Here is an 8166-nt window from a genome sequence, read left to right as displayed (position 1 = left end):
GAATTGTTAAATTCTATGTATTAATATTACTGATTGTTGGTTGGGACAAAGGTTTCGATTAGCTATCAACATTTAGTTTCTACTAGCCCATATTAGGGTTTTGACTATTCATGTTGAGTTTATTGTTTGTGTCATATCAGCTAGTCATAATAAGTCAACTGGTTGGGTTGTTTCAATTGATCCTATCTAGTCATGCTAAGTTTATTTTTTGTTGTAAACTAACCATTGGTAGTAAGAATACGATCTGTGGTAAGTTAGTCGGTCATATTTGGTCGACTAGTTGGGCTATGTTAAAAAGAAACAAAAAAATTGAGTATGGTGGTGTATTCCAAAGTTAATTTTGTAAGCTTTGGGGAAGTATAAATTTTATGGCCCCATTTCCATCATGAGACCATGGAGTTCAGGTTAGGAGAAATTAACACCTCACATTCATCCTAGATGGAATTAGAGGGTGGGAAGGGGATGTTACAGAGTTGTATCATAGCTAAAAGTTCAACATTGGACCTTTGAGGATAAAATATGGATGCTAAGTTACAGGGTGTAGTAATCTACTTGATTGATTGTTGTATGCTACTGTAGAATTTGATTGTTGATTGCACACTGTATTCAAGTACACATTTTGATATGATCATTATTTCTCTAACATACATGCTAACATGAGGTGTGATGTTTAATATGGATATACACCAAAAAGATTATTATAATTAAACCAAGGTGATAGTAAATATGATTACTTATATTTTAGTTGGCTAATGGCTTTTTGTGTATGAAAATCATAAGAAGACACCAAGAGACAAGAGTTGAGTATTGAAATTGTAGCAATAAGAGGCTTCATTTGACTAGTGCCTTAGTCAAATGGAGGAAATTTGTTTTTCCATATCAGCAGGATGACTTGGATTGCAATTAGCTAGAGTGACATGGCCTTGTCTACTAGTTAAGTCAGTAAATTCGAGTTTGTTGACTAGAAGTAGAGTCGTGCTTGAGTTGATTGCTAAGATATAGTAATATAGTTGAGTTATTATAAGTTTAACTCATTTAACTAAGCTCTAGTAATTAATTGAGTTAGTTGAAGGTCAATTAAGTAGTTATGACTATTGTTAACTCACTAATCTCTCAATTAACTAGTCAATCAGATAAAAATAGACACAATCATGCAGGGAATTCGAATTTCCTAGTTTAATGGATGGAAAAGGCACATTTGTATTTATAATTGTATATTTTTTAGTGTACAATTCTTTTCCACTGAGTAGGTGATCAATTCCCCTTGGATTTGGGCTAGGAAATAGGGAATTTCCTTATTTTTTAGGAGCTTAATTTCTCCAGGATTGTGCAAGGTAATAAGGGATTGGATGAGGCTTGAATTGTCTAAGTGTTGGCCAGAGCAGGCCATGAAGGAGGAGAATAATTTTACAGTGTAGGGTGTGCTTCAAAGTTGAAGAAAGACATTGTAATTGTTTCTCTTTCTCATATGAATTAATGCAAAGCAGTAGAGGGGTTTTTCTTAGTTTGTTTCCCCTATAAAATCATTGCATTCCTTGTGTTTTGATGGTTGCATGTTATTGCATGTGTTTCTATAGTGTGTTTTCCTTTCCATGATATAGTAGAATAAATTTTTGTCTCTTGATTTTAGTTCGATTTCATTAGCAGTAGAAAAAGTCTTGCAATTTCTACATGGTATCAGAGCATTGGAAGACTACAAACTAGAAACCTTTTTCTATATATTCTATTAGAGAAATTTTCATTTGTTGAGTTTTTGGTGCAGATTATCTTCAATTCAGGAAAAATGTCATTCAAGGGATTGAGGTTGGAGTATGAATTGGAGGGAACCTCAATTTTTTGTGCTTTGAAATACGAGATAGAAGTTATCCTGGATGATAAATGAGTATGGGAATATTCAAAAACTGAATATACAATACCTCTCCAAATTCACTCAAGTTCAAGATGAACTTGGAGGAGTAGGAAAAAATGTACCATCATCTGAACTTGTGATATTAGCACTCCTTAGCCTTCCAAAATCTTGGCACAACTATCAGTATTAGTTGATGGAAGAGACAAGTTACTAGATTAGGAGACACTTTGGTCTAATTTGGTGTAGGATGAGATCAAAATAAATAGTAGAGATGGTCTCACATCCATTGAAAATGAGGAAGAATACTATGCTCTAGTTTGCAAAGGAAAGAAGGGAAAAGGCAATGAAAAATCAAGCCAGAATAATCGCAAGAAGAAGGACCTCGATAAAATAAAATGTTTTCACTACCATGAATATGGAAACTATGCAACCAAGTGTTCACACAAGAAATATAGTAAGGAGCCTGTAATAGCAGCAAGAGGTGATTCTTTTGCATCACAATTTGGGTTAGATTTCACCCTCATTGCTTGCATGGAAAGCATAGTAAGAGGGGGCGAGTGGTACCTAGATTCTGGTGCCTCATATCATATGACAAGAAAGAAGGAATTATTTAGTAGCATAAAGGAGAAGGATCTCAAATTGAACATAGAATTTGGAGATGATGGGAGGTATAGTATCAAAGCAATTGGTATTGTCACTTTCAATAGGTATTCAGGATCCCATCTTCACTTGAAAAATGTAATATATGTTCCTGAGGTAAAGAAAAAAATGATTTCTATAGTTGTACTGGAGGAAAAACATTATGATGTGGTGTTCAGTAAGGGAAAATATCTTCTGAAGCATGTTGCTACTAGACAAGTGAAACATATTGGAGTTAGAGTAAAAAATCTCTACAATCTAGAGGTATATTTCGCCATGCATGCATCTATACCTCCAAAATTTAGGTGGGGCGATGGATATCCTTAGTCATAGAGTTACAAAGATTTGGTAAGTGTTCATAGGAGAGTAGTAGCACTTGTAATATACTCTTCTAATGGATCATTACCTTGCTACATGGGTACATAATATTCAATAGCAGGGGGATCAATGTGAGTTTGAGTAGTCAGATATTGAGGAGAATAGAGCAATGTTGATAACAAAGTAGGGGGATCAATAGCAAAGTCAACAGTAGTGTATATTTCCTAGTAGACACTGCAAAGAATAGTAGTAGCCAAATGCTTAGGATATAGTTGCAACATAAAGACACAGTTGATTCAATATTTCAGATACTTCTTAGTTGCATTTGATGTAGTAGAAATAATGGTAGTGAGAGGGAGTCTTGTTATAGTACATTCCTACAAGAGTGGGAGTGGGGTTGTGCAAAACCCTTTTCTTTCTAAGAGGGAATATTGAAATTGTAGCAAGAAAAAACTTCATTTGACTAGTGCCTTAGTCAAATGGAGAAAATTCGATTTTCCACATCAGTAGGATGACTTGGATTGCAGTTAACTAGAGTGACATGGCCTTGTCTACTAGTTAAGTTAGTAAATTCAAGTTTGTAGGCTATAAGTAGACTTGTGCATGAGTTGATTGCTAAGATCTAGCAATCTAGTTGAGTTATTGTTAGTTGAACTTAGTTAACTAAGCTCTAGTCATTAGTTGAGTCAATTGAAGGTCAGTTGAGTAGTTATGATTATTGTTAACTCATTGATCTCTCAGTTATCTAGCTAGCCAAGTAATTTAATAGACCCAGTCATGCATGGAATTTGAATTTCCTAGTTTAGTGGATGGAAAAGGAACATTTGTATTTATAATTATTGTTGAGTTTATAGTGAGTTTTCACTTAGCAAGTGATCGATTCTCCTTGGATTTGCACAAGGAAATAGGGAATTTCATTATTTTTTAGGAGCTTAATTCCTCTAGGTTTGCGCAAGGAAATAACAGGCTGACTAAGGCTTGAATCAACTAAGTGTTGGACAGAGTAGGTCAGGAAGCAGGAGAATAATTTTACATTGTAGGGTGTGCTTCGAAGTTGAAGCAAGACATTGTAATTGTTTCTCTTTCTCACTTCAATTAATGCAAAGCAACAAAGGGGTTTTCCTAGTAGGGTTCCCCTGTAAAATGATTACTTTCCTAGTGTATTGATGGTTGCATGTTTTTTCATGTGTTTCTGTAGTGTTTCTTCCTTTCCAAAAAATAGTAGAAGAATTTTTTTCTCTTGATTTTAGTTCTATTTCATTAGCAGTAGAAAATTTCTTGCGATTTCTACATGGAATCAAAGCATTGGAAGACAACGTAGAAACCTTGTTCTAGATATTCTCTCATAGATATTTTGATTTGAAGAGTTTTTAGTGCAGATTCTCTCTAGTGTAGGAAAAATGTATTTCAACGGATTGAGGTTGGAGTATGCATTGGATGGAACCTCAAATTTTTGTTCTTGAAAAGAAAGGATGGAAGCTATTCAAGATTATAAAGAAGTATGGGAATATACAGAAACTGATATTCCAAAACCAATGGCATAAGAAGCAAAATAACTTCCTCAAGGGAAGAAATACACAACAAGATCTAGGGGATTATTCTTGAGGGTGTCAAATATCATGTGGTTTCGAACTTGCATGGAAAGGAGACTCCTTATGCAATGTGGAAAACTATCATAGATCTCTTCCAGAGCAGTAGTGGTGCTAGGAAATTGGAATTGATAGATAAACTTAGGAGCATTCAAATGCATAAAAATGGAACCATCCCACAATACCTCTCCATATTCACTCAAGTTTATGATGAACTTGGAGGAGTAGGATAAAATGTGCCATCATCTGAAATTGTGAGCTTAGCACTCCACGACCTTTCGAAATCCCGTCACAACTATCAAGATTCAATTAATGGGCAAGACAAGTTACCATATTGGGAGAGGCTTTGGTCTAATTTGGTACAAGATGAGATCAAAATAACACTGGAGATGGTGTCACATCCATCGTAGATGAAGAAGAATACAATGCTCTAGTTGGAAAAGGAAAGAAGGCCAAAGGCAAGGTAGAATCTATCCAGAACAATGGTGAGAATAAGTACAACCTCAACAAAATAAATGTTTTCACTTCCACGAATATGGACACTATACAACGAAGTGTCCGCACAGGAAATGCAGTAAGGAGCTTGAAACAAAAATAGGAGGAGATAATTTTGCATCACAATTCGAGTTGGATTTCACCCTCATTTCTTGCATTGTAAGCATAGTAAGAGGGAGTGAGTGGTACTTAGATTTTGGTGCCTCATATCATGTGATAGGAAACAACGAATTTTGTAGTAGCCTAAAGGAGAAAAATCTAAAATTCCACGTAGAAGTTGGAGATGATGGGAGGTATAGTACCTAAGGAATTAGTACTATCACCTTCAAGAGGGAGTCCAGCTCCCATCTTCACTTGAAAAATGTAATGTAAGTTCTTGAGCTAAAGAAAAAATTGATTTCTGTAGCACATTGAACGACGAAGGCTATGATGTGGTGTTTAGTAAGGGAAACATTCTTCTAAATATTTTCTTGATTTCAGTTAGATTTCACTAGTAGTATAAAATTTCTTGAAATTTCTACAATGAGCAGCATAATGCTGTAATATACAATTGATAGATCTCAACAAGGACATGAATAGGAGTCAATAAAAGAGGACATAAAAGTTTACTTGATTGGATGGATACTCTTAAAAGTATAAGAACTAAGCTAAGAACCTATAAGGCTAACAACAAGAATATTTTTAGGGACTAGGAGAAGCAAGAAGAAGTAATTCAAGCATATTGCAAAGTCTGTCATATCTATAGAGACAAAAACAACATGAGCTAGGAGCTAGCTACAAGTTTAAGCATATTTCATCAAGATTTGGAAGACAAGAATTGAATAATGATTGAACTAAAGGAAACGTTTCCAAAAATATCTACAAGCATGGAAGTGAAGAAATAATGAGGGGTAGAACTCCTCTAAGTACCCCAAAAAGGAGGAATGGAAGTCCTGAGAAATTTTCTAGTTCTACAACCAAAAGGCACTATCAATAGAGAAGGAAGGGAAAGTATTTCATCCAAAGGAATTCAAAAATTTAAAATTTGATAATAATATTCAAAAATTTTAATTTAAAATTAATATAATAATATTAGCTTGAAGTTAATATAATACAATAATATTACTGTAAATAAATAAATAATTAATTAATTAAATAATAATAATAATAAAAATAATATATATATATATATATGTATATATAGATATCTAGCTATATATATATATATATATATATATATATATATATATATATATATATATATATATATATATATATATATATATATATATATATATATATATATATATATATATATATATATATATATATATATATATATATATATTATAATCATTAAAGGACTTTTTAACCGTTGCCTGTTCTTATAGCCGTTCATATAGCCGTTGAAGGACCTGCATACTCTATTTAACGGATCGCTCAGATTTGTTCCTCAACTTGTCCTGACGATGAACCACACTAGTTGGTTTGAAACGTGTCGACAAATGACTGTCTATGTGATTTTGCTGAAATCTCTAACAATCAAGAAAAAGCCTCTTACCTTTGATAGAGAGGAAAAGAAGGCTGAGGATGTAGAGTCATGGATTCTTGGAATAAAGAATTATTTCAAAGTCCATAATTACTTTAATAATATGAAGGCAAGGGTGGACATATTTAGTCTAAAACGAAAGGCCAATATTTGTGTTGAAGCCTCAGAATTCTACTGCTCCAACATGGGGGATAACCACCCGGTCCAGACCTTAAATGAAGCTTCTTTTCCATTTGGTATAGTGTCTCTGACTGGGGATGATGGGACCAGTTTCAGAATGTCGGTTTTAAAATGAGAATGGGTGGTTTTGAAGCGATTGCAATAAGAATAATGATAACTAAATGACCTATTCTAGCATGCAACTCTCTAGCTAACTTAATCTAATATAAACCCAGGTATTCTGTGTGATATGTGATCTAAAAGATATATGTTTGACATGTGATAATAAAGATCATTCACGCATTAAACAAAGATGATAATGTGTAAAGATAATTTCTTTGACTAAATAGTTAGTCAAAGAAATGTATAAACTATATCGCATATATTAATGATCATATATGAAAATAAATACTTTTAGCTAGGCATCATACAGTAGTGCAATTAACACATAACAGAAAGAACATATTACATATATAATTCATGAAAATGAAATGTTATCATTAATTAAAAAAAAATAGAACTAATCATACAAGATAAAAGTACCATATGTGTGAGGTTCTACTCATTTGACTAATGACATAGATCAGCTCCTTTCTTCAGATCAAATTATTCTCCAAGTATAAAATAGTGCATCAACAAAGGAATGTATTCTAATATTTAAAATAAATGACCATGTTCCATAATTTCATCAAGGCATTCACAAATTTATAGAAGTGCATTCTTTGCAAATGTTTTTGATAAAATTCTGGACCCTTCTCTAAATGCATGAGAAGGGTATAAATACTATCTAACTAAAGTTCAAAAATAGATTATACAAAATATTTGAGGAGGTTTCAAACAACCTTCCTCTTAACTAGCAACTAACTCTAAAAATAAAAATGATTTGATGAGCAGAGGCTATAAAGATGACCATCTGTGTGATACCTTCTCCTTTAGATCGCATATATTGAACATCCATTTCACTTGAGGAGGTGCCCAAAACTGCGTTCTAACCTGTCCTGCAAAGATAACATCTGTGAGAGGTGGCAACATCCTTTGCACTGAATGGAGTGAACAGTTGAGCATCATTATTTGGCTATGAGGTTTGACAAGGAATTTCCAGTATGCCTCCTAGTGAGTCTTTGATAAGTTTGTGAACGCTTCCCTTTGGGTTTTTACCTTTGTCTTCCAGTTTTTATACAAGTCATTCAAATCTGGCAGCATCTTTGGATTACCTTCTTTCATCAAGTTGGTAGTGTGCAAAGTGTGATTTACAACTTTTACTATGTTCTTTGCCACTCCTACTTCTCTTTCCACCGCTAATTCAGCCTGCTTGATCCGTGCATCCCAATATGTGAATAAAATGTCCTTATGTGTCTCCTCAATCTTGGTCAGATTAGCTCTCCTTCCTTCTTCCGTTTCTTGCCATTCAATGAAATCAAATATATTTGTATTTAAATCATTAAATTCAGTTCTTTGATCAATCACCTTATCCATTAACTGATCACTAGTAATCAGATAAGGAGTGACATGCAACATTCTCTGGAAAAATAGATCTTGTTGTTTTGATAGAAGGGAATTTAGCTCTAGTGCCTCTTTGATGAATTCAT

Source organism: Pinus tabuliformis, chromosome 6 (assembly GCF_031772625.1).
Source record: "Pinus tabuliformis cultivar Carrire ecotype Pingquan chromosome 6, CPIR1, whole genome shotgun sequence".
Classification (NCBI taxonomy): Eukaryota; Viridiplantae; Streptophyta; class Pinopsida; order Pinales; family Pinaceae; genus Pinus; species Pinus tabuliformis.
The sequence above is the reverse complement of the archived record's forward strand: the minus strand, read 5'-3'. Positions refer to the sequence as shown.